The following is a 13,980-nucleotide window of genomic DNA, read 5'->3' on the forward strand; positions in this document are numbered from 1 at the left end:
CTCCCAGCATGTAGCTGGTCTTTGCTACTTTGTGGGTTCTTCCTCTAACTTTCCTGGACAGTTTCACCCCAAAGATAGGAGAGAAACAAGGATAGAGGGGAGAGAGAAATTAGGAAAATCCCTGAATCTAATTTCTTTCCTTTTGATTCTCCTTTGACCATGGCTACTAAGAAACGGCAGCCAACTTCACTAAACAACCATCAACTCCACCTCACAGGGGCTCTCAAGTGTATGTATCCTCTGAAAAGTTCCCAGAATTCCAAACATCACACGATCGCAGAAATTATCTGCAGCTGCCGAACCCGAATCATGGCCAGCTGCTTCGGACAGTCCAAAGCAGCACCACATCCCCAATGCTGGGATTCAAACAAATGCACATTCTTAAAAATTTCTGTGTTTTTATAAAGAAACCAAAATTTTGGAATTCTTACTACACCAGTCTTTGTAGCATGTTTTGTGTATTTGGGGATTCAATCTTGGATCAAAATCTCTCTCACAAACACACACACACACACACACACACACACACACACACACACACACAGGCATCTTTGAGAATGGAGAGATGGCTCAGCAGTTAAGAGTACTTGCAGCTCTTCCAGAGGACCCAGGTTCAATTTCTAGCACACGTGTAGAGATCTATAACTCCAGAGCCAAGGAATCCAGCTCCACAAACACATAAATTCACATGCTCTTAAAAAATAAAAAGCATAATCAAAAAATATAATAAAGTGCCTTTACTAACCCTCCCTAGCAATAGAGCGTGACAACTATGTAGTATGTGCACTGTCCCAGCAACCTGCCTGCTGTGCTTTTGGAATAGATTTATATCTTAATCATTAAGCACAAAGAGACGGGGTCCGGTGTGCGTTTTGAAACCTGAAACCCATCCCCAGTGACATACCTTCTAATCCTTCTGAAATAGTCTACCAACTGGGAAACCAACCATTCAACAAATGAGTTTATGGGGGTATTTCATTCAAATTACCATAACCTGTGTGTTGGGATTCTGTAAACCCCACCTCTCAGTTACCTAGCAACAGCCAGGTATACCCCACCCCTCAATTACCCAGCAGTGGCCAGGTATGCTCCGCCCCAGTGACCTGACACTATAAAAGGAGCTGCTTGACCCCTCCTCTCTCTCTTGGCCTCTCCTGCCCTGGTGCTCTTGCAGCCTCCCTCTTCCCTTCCCCCCTCTCTGTCCCACGTGCTCATGGCCGGCCTCTACTCCTCTACTCCTCTACTTCTCTCTCTCTCTCTGCCTCTACCACCCTCTTAACTCTCCCATGACCTGAATAAACTCTATTCCGTACTATACTGTTGTGTGGCTGGTCCCTCAGGGAAGGGATTCCCAACATGGACCCCCCCCCAGAGGCATCTCCCTTGCCCTCAGGCCTTGCCGCACCTCCATGGGCCATATGCCCCCCACTCTCTTCATCCTTCCCCTAACATTGGTGCCGTGACTCGGATCGTTAACCTTTCACAACATTGGTGCCCTGTGACTTTTCCTTTCATTGGTGCCCCATCATCTTTTCCTTACACTGTGTGTCTGTTATATGGACTAACTGTGTGCCTGGTGCCTGAGGTCGTCGGAAGAGGTTGTGAGATCCCCTAGAACTGAAGTTGAGGATGGTTTTGAACCTCTAAGTTCAAAATTGCTTTTGACAGCTGAGTGGTCTCTTTCAGCCATATCATACAATTTGATATTGCTTAACTTGCTCTTGGTTGAGGATGTAGCTCCTTTGGTAGAGAGCTTGCCTAGCCTGGGAAGCTGGCATACACACACCTATGATTCCAACACTTCAGACTTGGGTGACAGAAAGGTCAGAAGTTCAAGGCCAGACTCCTCAGATAATCATTTTCAAGGAAAATTATCTTCTATATTTTTAGCCTTCTATTCTGGCTTGGAAAGAAAATCTCCCTCGCAGTCTTATGTATTGAAGTCTTGGTCCCCAGCTGGTGATACTATTTTGGGAGGTGGTAGAAATTTTAGGATGTAGGACCTAGTTGGAGGAAGTAGGTCATTGAGAGCATGCCCTGAAAAGATAAATCCTGTCACCAGCTCCTTCTTAGGACTCTCTCTGTTTCCTGTTTCTCACTGAGGGTGCAATTTTGTTCAGTGTTCTGCTTTATAATGGACCTTGGGATAATGGAGCCGTCTGGCCATGCACTGAGACCTCTGAAATCATGAGCACAAATAAATCTTTTCTGCCCTTTGTTTTCCCAGGTACTTATCAAAGAAACAAAAGTCTAACTCTTAAATGTTACATAAAATAGCTATATATTTTTTTCACTTTGCTTAAGTATGAATGGCTTGTATCTTTTAAGTATAGCTTTATCACTTTAGTTTCTGTCATCTAAATTATGGTTTTTCTTTATGTTGGGGTCCAGAAATCACCCCACAAACCAAACACATGAACACCCATCTCAGTTGGACAGAGATGGTTTTTTAAGCCCACACCCTAAGACTGATTGGTCAAGGCTGTAGCTCAGAATTTAGGGCCTGAGGCTACAATCCTTAACAGTTTTTTTTCTATATTCACATGCAAATGCAGGAAGTGGTCCGCCCTGACTCAAACCATTTTAGAACAGTTCATTTTGACCTTTACTTTGATTGGTCCTACAAGAAGCTTATTGTTGTGGATTTTCTAAAGACTAACAAACCTCATAACATAACAAAGCATAACAGGATATGTATGTGCTCAGGATGACCTTTCTCTGAGTAAAGTTATTTTCTGTGTCGCTGACTGGCAAGCATATTACAGCAACAATATAAAATAGATGGCCAGTGGGCTAGAGAAATGGCTCAGTGGTTAAGAGCACCGACTGTTCTTCCAAAGGTTCTGAGTTCAATTCCCAGCAACCACATGGTGGCTCACAACCATTGATCCGAAGCCATCTTCTGATATGTCCGTAGACAACTATAGTATACTCACATATGTAAAATAAGTAAATACTTTTTCTTAAAAAAGAAAGAAATAGCTAGCAGACATGGAACAAAATGGCTACAGCTATGTGGGTGGGGTGGGGGGCAGGCCTTATACCTTATCTGACTGTTATCCTTTGTTATAGAATACTTCTTACACACACATGACACCCCTAATGCACTCTTGGATTTTCAGCAGCTGTGATTACCTGTCATGAGATCTGCACAAGATTGGGCACTTCCATAGTCAGTCATGCAGAAGTGGAGGGGCTCATAGGGCTGCACCCCTCTCTGTAACTAGTGTCTGGGTCCAGAGACACTGTCATCAGTGATACGGTGACTTGAAAGTTGCCTATGCTCCTTTAAGTCACCCCAGCCCATGTTCGTGTACATAACCCCAGTTACATTAATTGGTTCGACAAGCTATGTTTGAGTGAAACATTTTTGTTTTTGTTCTCAACGTTCTCCTAGGAGTGGGGAAGTTCACACAATGTCCTCCTTGTAAGTGTTGTTCCAAATGCACTTTATAAAGACCCACTCTGCTTGTGGATGACTCTTCCTTGGTTATAGCACACAGTACTCTTGTTCTAGAATTTTCTGGTTTTCCCTACTGAAAGCTTTTTCTGGCTTCATCCCTATCTGTTCTTCCTCGTTCATACTACCAATGTTCTCATACACATTTGAAACTCTGCTTAATTGGATGATTTGCCGTTTTCTGTTTTCTAAACTGAATCTTACTAATTCCTTTGAAAATATAAGGATATCAACAAAGAGAGCAAGAGTATTAGATGTTGGTGAGGATTTCTCATTCTACCTCTCAAAAGATGGTAGTAAGTAGAAAGTCTTGAACTCCCAGGGAGGTTTGGTTTGGTTTTGGTTTGTTTGGAGGGTTAGTTTTTTCAAGACGGTTTCTCAGTGTAGCCCTGGCTGTCTTGGAACTCACTCTGTAGACCAGGCTGGCCTTAAACTCAGAGATTTGCCAGCCTCCCATGTGCAGGAATTAACGGTTTGCATCAACATACCAAGCAAGAGTTGAAGTTTATTTAAAGGCAATTTTAACTTAAAATTTAAGCACAGGGCTTGGAAAACAGAGAACTACTGGGAAGTATTCAGAACGTGACTATTGATTTCTCAAAAACGACTTCATTGTCTTTATCATAACCGTGTGGATCACTCTGGTCATTTTGAACTTATTCTATTCAAGAACCACTGAGGGATTTTTGGGGTTAGTTCCACAGATGGAACCTGACAGGGTTATAGTTGATAAAGTCAGGACTGGAGCGAGGACTCAGTGTTTACAAGACTTGTCTGTTCTTCTGGAGGACCCTGGTCTCATTTTCAGCAGCTACTTAGCAGCTCCCAAATGTCCATAACTCTAGCTTCAGGGGATCGCATTGAATAAGAATAAGGATCCCCAACTCTTTCCGGATTGAATTAAGCAGGATTTACTTTCTGGGAATAACAAAGCCAGTCTTGGGTCTCCCCCAAAAGTAGGACTCAGGAGATCAGCCCTGAACAAGGGGATGTAAGTTTTTTATAACCCCAAACCCAAAGGTTGAGGAAATTCCAATAAGGAACTTGGGAAGCAAAATACAGAAACAGATAAGATTATTTGGCAGAACATCTTGTTGTTTGGTGAGGGGTGGAGCCCAAGGAATGGTAAGAGTGTGAACCAAATTCCATAGAGTGAGGTGGACCATCAAAAGCCAAGAAAAAGCACACCCTGACCCTGACTTCACCCCAAGATGGAGACAAGATCAAGAAAAACAACAACCAAAACAAAAACCCTACCAACCACTGAGCTTGAATATCAGGCTACGGAATCCCTCCAATCTCCTAGCTTGCCCCAAGATCAGGCCACATAATTCCTCAAACCCTAGGCCATCCTGGAGAGCTCAGCTCCTCCCCTCCCCCCTAAGAAACCCTATCAAACCCAGGCTTCTGCTAAGTTCTCTGCTGCTTCTCACCAGAGCAGAGGTCGGCAGTCGCCCTTCTGGTTTTTTTTCTTCCAATACATCTCTTGTGTGAGGTTTGATGCACAGTGTGACTTTGTAGTGTTCCTTGGTTTCCACTTGCCAGAAGGCCTTTCCCTTGACAGCTGTAGCAATTACTTGTGTACCATGTCAGATTCCAGGAATAGATCGAGGCACGGACAGTCTTAAATTTGAAGTAAACAGAAATGAAATTATTTTGACCAGGCATACATGTGCACAAACATACACACGGGAAAAACACCCTTAGACATAAAATAATAACAAATAAATAAAATTTACTGTTGATACAATAAAACCTGGATCAGAGGAGTACAGGAAATTTGGGTGTCTTCTCTGTAATTAAAGTCATATTTATGAGATTCCCAAAAGATAATCAGTGTGTAAGCCTAGTTTGTCCCTATTTTTTTTTTTTTTTTGGGGGGGTGGGTTTTGTTTGGTTTGAAAGAAGAACTCCTTGAGAAGACCAGGCTGATCTCAAAACTGACAGAGATTCTCCTTCCTTTGCTTTCCAAGTGCTAGGATTAAAGGCATGCCCTGCTATATCTGTCTCTATTTTTAATATTGTTGACTAGCATGTGTGGGTATGGATGTGAATGGGGATGTGAATGATGCAGGAGTATGTGTGTGCTATGGTGTTTTTTGGTACCCAGAGGATAACCTGTGGATTAGAGTCTATCATCAAGTGACTTCTGGCTATCAAACTTAGCTCACCAGGCACCTGTGGCCAGCACTTGTACCATTTAAGTCATCTTGCATATCAGCCTTACTGGATTCCAAGACTTAAGTGAATTTCTCTTCTTCTTCCCCTTTCCCTTCTCCCCAGCACACCCCTGCCTCTTCTTTTCTCTTCTTCTTCCCCTTATTCTTCTCTCCCCCTTCTCGTTTCCTCTCCATATGCATGTATATATAATCTTTATCTCTATATGTAATATGACTCTCAAATAATCACCCTAGCTTCCAACTCACTGTATGCTGAAAGTGACCTGAACTCCTAATTTTCTGCTTCTCTATCCAACATACTGAGATTATGCATGTCTCCTCATGGTTGGTTTGTTGTAGACTTTGCTATGTCTATACACACAAGGGCAAGTACTATTTGTGTGACTGCTGTAAGAGGGGACCACTAGACCAATCTTTCTGCTTTCTCATGATTTTTCCCTATATAACTTCTCCTCAAATAAAGTCCCATCCTTTGGATATAATAAATTTTACCTATGTGAATGACTAACAGTTTCTTCTTGTGTTCTCATGAGAAGCTCATATGAACTGAAGGGGATCTTCTGGGCCCCCAATCCAACAGCAAGTAAACTCTCTAGATAGACTGTAATTTATTGGCTTCTAGAACTACCTATTCCCTTCTGTATTTCTTTTAACATTTCTCGAATTTCACAGATGACTAGGTAGAATTTCCCCCCTTGGTTTTGTCTTCTTGTCCTATGGCCCACCATAAGCATTTGGTTTGATTAACTCTATTCTCCTCATGTAGTTCCTTCTTTGGAGTCATACCCTCATGTGGAGAGTTCATGACACAAGATTAAAATGATCTTTCAGTCCTCTTATCTCCTGTTTTCTTCCCAGATAGTTTATGTTTTCAGAATATTATTTGTAGATGAAAAGAAAAACCCACTGAATGGCTCAAGTAGCAGAAGGGAGAGTAGGGGACATATCTAGTCCTTTTTTTGAAAACAAAGTATTAGATTGAAGCAAGGCCTGCTAGTACTTTGTGTGTTTCTGCGATGGCAGAATGTGTTAAATAACAATGAATTCATAAAGTATAGTGACAGTTTGCCAGCTATTCTCATTTTCCTTGGTAACTAGGGCTGAGGTAAACAGGTTCTTTTATTTCAGTCTTCAGTACTACTGTTCACTCCCAGGCCACATACATACAACACATCACAAACTTATGGTGTGTGTGTGTGTGTGTGTGTGTGTGTGTGTGTGTGTGTGTGCGCGCGCCCGTGCATTTTAGGGGGCATCTTACAGAAAGCTTCAAAGGGTTAAGAAGCTAGATCAGAGTTCTAGAGGTTTCAGAGGCCTGAGAGCAGGAAACCTGATGCAGTACAAAGTCTCTGTGAGACCTGAGATAACTAACTACTTGAGAAGCTGTTGCTGTTGTTGTGAGCCAGGCCTGCTTTGGGTCACCAGTTTGAGATAAAAGCTGCAGAACTGAGTCTAGCTACTGGATCAGTTTCAGCTTGCCAGGTTGGTGGCAAGCACCTTTGCCTGCTGAAATATCTCTCCATCCCTTTGTTTGTTTTTATTAAATTATGTGCTGTGATGGTTTGCATATGCTTAGCCCAGGGAGGGGCACTATTAGAAAGTATGGCCTTGTTGCAGGAAGTATGTCACTCTGGGCGTGGGCTTGGAGACACTTTTCCTAGCTGCCTGAGGATGCTTAGTCGGTCACTTGCTTCCTTTGAATATAGATGTAGAACTCTCAGCTCCTCCTGCACCATGCCTGCCTGGATGTTGCCATGCTCCTGCCTTGATACTGGACTGAACATCTAAACCTGTAATCCTGCCCCAGTTAAATGTTATCTTTTATAAAACTTGCATTGGTCATGGTATCTGTTCACAGCAATAAAACCCTAAGACAGAAGTTGGTACCAGGGACTGGAGTATTGCTGTGATAGGCCTAACCATGCTTTTGTTTGGAAGAATGTGGATTTGGGGGACTTTGGATTTGGAAAGCTGGGGAAAGCTTTAAATGGGGCGTAATGGGCTATCCTAGTAAGAACTCATGGAGAGCCAATCTTGCTGCAATCAGGCAAGAGGTTTATTTAGGATTTATTTATTTATTATTAAACCTATTTAAATAAAAATAGGTTTATTTATTTATTTATTATGTCATCCTTAGGAGCTCTAAGGACGACATGTATCTCATGCAGGAGATAGAGGAGTCGACCCCAAACTCAAATGGGGAGAAGTATTTATAGGGAAAATTACATAAGCAGTTAGCAACAGGTGCATAGCAATTTCATTGGTTTATTCAAATTGGCACACTCTGTCTATTTTGGACACAGTTAAACTCTAGGCCACCCTATTTGGTGCACGCTGACCTTCATACTTGTTTTTCTCAGGACTGCAGAGCCAGACCTTATCGAGTGCAGAAGGTCTGGGGTTGGGCCAATTCTTTGAACATGTTATTTTGTTCTTAGCCTTGAGACATACTTGTCCTCAAGGCAGGGTTAGTGGGGCCAACTTAAACTCTTTCAGTTGTACCTCATGCTGCAGCTGTACTTGGTAGTGTGTAAGAATCACCCAGGTGGTACTGGTTTTGAAGGCATGAAGGCGTCATGGAGAACAGCTGAGGCTTGCGACTGTGAGAGGCCATGGAAGGCCACTGGTGAAAGTGCAGCCTCAGTTGTAGTTGACAATCTAGGATTGAAGGGGCCATGCAAAGGATTTGAGGCTTGGCACCATTAAGGGAGCCAATGGAGGCTATTGGTGAAGCCTAATTGCAACGGAAAACCCCAGTATATTTGAGATTTCAGTGTCATGGGATGATCACCAAGAACAACAGCAAAGGTGTAGTGGATCAACAGAAGTTTAAAGTGCTAAATGGGCAGAGATGGAGAAGTGAAGCCAGCCCTTGGAGGAGTCCAGAAGATCATGTGTGGATACCAGACATTGAAATGAGAAGCTGTAACATTGAAATTGCCTCAGAGGCCCAAAGATGTTAAAGATGCCAGAGCGGAGGGATACCTACTAAGGAAAGCTGCTAACAGGGAGTTGAACCAGCCCAGGAGAAAGTAGTTTGTTGCAGTCAACAAAGATGAAAAAGGGGTTGAAGATCTGAAGACCCCTTTGACATCAGGCATGGAGATGGCAGAATTTGGAGTTTGCCCAGCTGGTTGCCTGACTTAATTCAAGGATTACAGTTAAGTGATTGGATGGATCTCAGAAGAGACTTTGAACTTTGGAATTTTAACATTGTTGATACTGCTACAGACTATGGGGACTTTGGAAGTTGGAAGTTGGACTAAATATACTTTTTATTATGCTATGTCTAGATATGGCCCCCATAGATTCATGTGTTTGAACAAGCCCATGGGGCCAGGCAGTGGAATGTGATGGTTTGCATATGCTTTGCCCTGGGAATGGCACTATTAGAAAGTGAGGCCTTGTTGCAAGAAGTATGTCACTCTGGGTGTGGGCTTGGAGACACTCCTCCTAGCTGCCTGAGAATGCGTAGTTGGTCTCCCGCTTCATTTGAATGTGGATGTAGAACTCTCAGCTCCTCCTGCACCATGCCTGCCTGGATGCTGCCATGCTCCTGCCTTGATACTGGACTGAACATCTAAACCTGTAATCCTGCCCCAGTTAAATGTCATCTTTTATAAAACTTGCATTGGTCTTGGTGTCTGTTCACAGCAATAAAACCCTAACTAAGACATGGGCTAAGCTGGGATAGCAATTTCATTAGCTTAATCTATACCCAGTTTAGTTCTTTGCATATAACATGGCCCAAGGTAAGTCTTCGACTTTACTTCTCAATTATTCAAGGCAAGAGATTCCTTTTAGCTTATTGTCTATCATCCTATACAATATTGCCCTTTGTACGTGGCCAACTTTGACCAACCAGCACTATCACAGGCAGTCCTGCTGTTGTCTGTCACATAAGCAGCGGCTGGACGATGACATGATAGTGTACTTGAGTGACCCCAAAAATTCCACCAGAGAACTCCTACAGCTGATAAACAAGTTCAGCAAAGTGGCTGGATACAAAATTAACTCAAACAAATCAGTAGCCTTCCTATACTCAAAGGACAAACATGTGGAGAAAGAAATTAGGGAAAAGGTACCCTTCACAATCGTCACAAAAACTATGAAATACCTTGGTGTGACTCTAACTAAGCAAGTGAAGGACCTGTATGACAAGAACTTCAAACCTCTAAAGAAAGAAATTGAGGAGGATCTCAGAAAATGGAAAGATCTCCCATGCTCATGGATTGGAAAAATCAACATCTTAAAAATGGCCATCCTACCAAAAGCAATCTACAGATTCAATGCAATCCCCATCAAAATTCCAACCCAGTTCTTCATGGAATTGGAAAGATCAATGTGCAATTTCATATGGAATAACAAAAGACCTAGAATAGCAAAATCCATCCTCAACAACAAAAAAACATCTGCGGGAATCACTATCCCTGACCTCAAGCTATTACAAGGCAATTGTGCTGAAAACTGCATGGTACTGGTACAGAAATAGGCATGTGGATCAATGGAATAGAATAGAAGATCCAGAAATGAGCCCTCATGTATATGGTCACCTGATTTTTGACAAAGGAGCAGTAAACATTCAATGGAAAAAGGACAGCCTATTCAACAAATGGTGCTGGTCCAACTGGCACTCAGCATGCAAAAGAATGAAAATAGACCCTTTCTTATCTCCTTGTACAAAGCTCAAGTGTAAGTGGACCAAAGATCTCCACATTAAACCAGATACACTGAAACTATTAGATGAGAAAGTAGGGAAAACCTTAGAACACATAGGCACAGGAGAAAATTTCCTGAACAAAACACCAATGGCTCAAGCTCTAAGGTCAAAGATTAACAAATGGGACTTAATGAGATTGCAAAGTTTCTGTAAGGCTAAGGACATCGTCAAGAAAACAAAACGGCAACCAACAGAATGGGAAAAGATCTTTACCAACACCACATCAGATAGAGGCCTAATATCCAAGGTGTACAAGGAACTCAAAAAGCTAGACACCAGAGAATCAAATAACCCTATTAAAAAATGGGGTACAGAGCTAAACAAAACGTTTTCAGTTGAGGAACACCGAATGGCCAAGAAACATCTGAGGAAGTGCTCCACATCCTTAGCCATCAGGGAAATGCAAATCAAAACAACCCTGAGATTCCACCTCACACCAGTCAGATTGGCCAAGATCCAAAACTCAGATGACAGCAGATGCTGGTGAGGCTGCGGAGAAAGAGGAACACTTCTCCACTGTTGGTGGGGTTGCAAGCTAATACAACCACTCTGGAAATCTGTCTGGCGATACCTCAGAAAATTGGATATAGTACTACCTGAAGACCCAGCTATTCCACTTCTGGGCATATACCCCAGAGACACTTTAATACACAACAAAGATATATGCACAATGTTCATAGCGGCTCTATTTATAATAGCCAGGAGATGGAAGGAACTCACATGTCCTTCAGAAGATGAATGGATACAAAAATTGTGGTACATATACACAATGGAATACTACTCAGCCACCATAAACAATGACTTAACCAAATTCTTAAGAAAATGGCTGCATCTAGAGAATATCATCCTGAGTGAGATAACCCAGTCACAAAAGAACAGACATAATATGCAGTCACTGATAGTGGGATGCTAACCCCAGAGGCTTGCACTCCCCCAGAAACAACTCACAGACTGTAAGAAGTCCAAGAAATAAAGAAAACAAAACAAAACAAAAAAATATTTACAAAACAAGAAAACTTTAACTATTTCCATGTTACATTTTGTTTTACATGTACTTTAGCTCATTTTAACTATTAAGTTTTCAAGGCATACCACCAAACCTTGAAAAAAATCAAGTACTGACTAAAAAATATATTCATATAGTTTTATATAAAAATTATGTTAAAATCTGAAAAAAAAGTACTGACAAAAATGTATAATTTTAAGCAAAAATTGTTTAAAATAAAAAAAAAAAGAAAAGACAATGAATCATGTATGCTGTCATAATGATCTGCCACATAAGATGTGCCCACTGGTGTCATAGTGTTAAGACTATTCATGGGTAATCAATGATTGCTCCATAAGAGGGAACTGATGCCTGATATGATTTTGAAAGGAAAGCCATAGGGCCTAGAAGGAAACCTACTGATGTTGTTTTATTAAATGGTCATATTGCCAAACTGCCTTCTAAATATTTATTTCCAGTCAAAGATTTGTGTTGCTCTGAACCTTGGTTGGCAGCTTCTTGTTGTAGCGGGTAGTCCTTAATACAAGACTCATAACTATTGGAAGTATTGAAAATAACCTACTGTGAATGTTCAGCTGTGGGTGACACCTCTCCCCATTCCTAGGGGACATTTGGCAGAGGGGCAGGAATAATGTAAGAGCCAGATGAAGGGACAGGTGTTATAAAGGCTGTTTGTTCTTTGCATGGTATGGTTGTCACACACAGTAACTCACAACAACAGTGGTTTCTCACTCAAGATCTCCATAAAAATCAGTATAGTTAGCTACTACAGCATGGAGGTGGGAGGAGATCCTGATGGCCCTTCCTTAGGTGGCTGGTTGTGGTTGAGGGAGAGTCACTTTCCTTTGGGGAGAGGCATTGGTAGGTTTTGTGTGCCCCAGTGTACGACAAACACAAGCCCAGCCCTAATTGAATGTAGTGAATAACCTTTAAAGGTACAAGTCAACAACGAATCCTCGTTAAACTATGCACCAGGTGAAGGGTGAAAACAGGTTCATCAGTTGCCCACACGTTCTACTGTTTTGGCACATGGAGGTGAGGCAGGTGGTTGTCTCTCTGTGGCGGTAGGTATTAGACACTATAAACATTTCTTTTTTTTTTTATTAAAACTTTAACTTTTGAAATGGGCCTCTCTATGTAGTCTTGGCTGTCCTGGAACTTGTTGTGTCTATGAGGCTGGTCTTAAACTTAGAGGGATGCTCCTGCCTCTACTTCCCAAGTGCTGAGATTAAAGTCATGTACCACCATGACTACTGAGCTAGCACCTTTTACTTAATTTTGCTGTGAATCTAAAGATACTTTAAAAACATAAGATTTACTACTTTTAAAAAACAACAGTCATCTCAAACTTCACATGGCTAAGGGCTGGAGAGATGGTTCAGTGGTTAAGAGCACTGACTGCTCTTCCAAAGGCCCTGAGTTCAATTCCCAGCAACCACATGGTGGCTCACAACCATCTGTAATGGGATCAGATGCCCTCTTTAGGTCTGTCTGAAAACAGCTACAGTGTACTCACATAAAAAATAAATAATAAAAAATTTTTAAAAAATTAAAAAAAAAAGCAGCAGCTGGAGACTGAATTTTTAAATTGTGATGTGTTTAGAGGAACAGGAATCTAGACCAGTCTCCCTGTAATCTTTATTAGAATGTTTACAGAGAATCAGAGCAAAGGAAAACAATGTGAAGTTCAGTCTCCAGGTGGGAGGGGTACTTGAGTGGGTAAAAGTGAGTTTGATCCCTGAAACCCTTGGTAGGAGAGAACCAACATCAGAAAGTTGACCCCTTGCTATTAGGAGAGTGCTTTTGTGGTGAGTAGATACCAGGAAAATCAGGGTCTCCTCATGAAGATTCTTAGTCATATTAATCACAGAACCAAGTAAGTCACATACAGTGACCCATGCCTTTAATCATAGTACTCTGGACGTAGAGTCAGGTAGGTCTCTGAGTTCCAGTCCAGCCTTATCTATAGAGTATGATCAGGACAGCCAGGGGTACAACAGAGAAATTTTGTCTACAGAAAAGAAATTAAGGGAGAGGAATGGGAGGGACAGACTAAAACAATATTTTATTAAAGTTAAAAACAAGCAAATAAACAAATACCTCAAGGCAAAGAAGCTATAAATCTCAGATGAGGAGTGTAGAGGAGAAAAGAAAGGGGAGACACTTTGAGTCACTGGCATTGGGAATCAATAACATTACAGCAGGTAGCTAACTATGCAAAATATATCATATAATGTCTGTGGGATCAAGTGATTCTTTATTAGATGAAGTTATACCTGGGATTCATTGAAAAATCAGAAGCATACCTTTGACTATGGATAGGAATTTCTTTGAAGATGACAGAATTTTTATGCTGTTAAGAAGAGGTCTTCCTGGGGGAGAGATAGAAATATAGGGCATGTGAAATAGGTAACCACATTTTTCTCAGAGCTTTAAAAAACTTTGTATCTGGACTTCAGACAGCACTGGCAAGGTGCATACGTTTTCAGGATGCTTCTGAGTTGGTTATTAAACTGTTGCTAATGTAAAATGGGTCATAGTGGAAACATTTGCATCATGGAGATCAGCCAACAAGCAAATGGACATTTTGTCTCCACTAAGACAGTTGTTAAAT

Source organism: Micromys minutus, assembly GCF_963924665.1.
Source record: "Micromys minutus genome assembly, chromosome: 18".
In the NCBI taxonomy this organism is placed as follows: domain Eukaryota; kingdom Metazoa; phylum Chordata; class Mammalia; order Rodentia; family Muridae; genus Micromys; species Micromys minutus.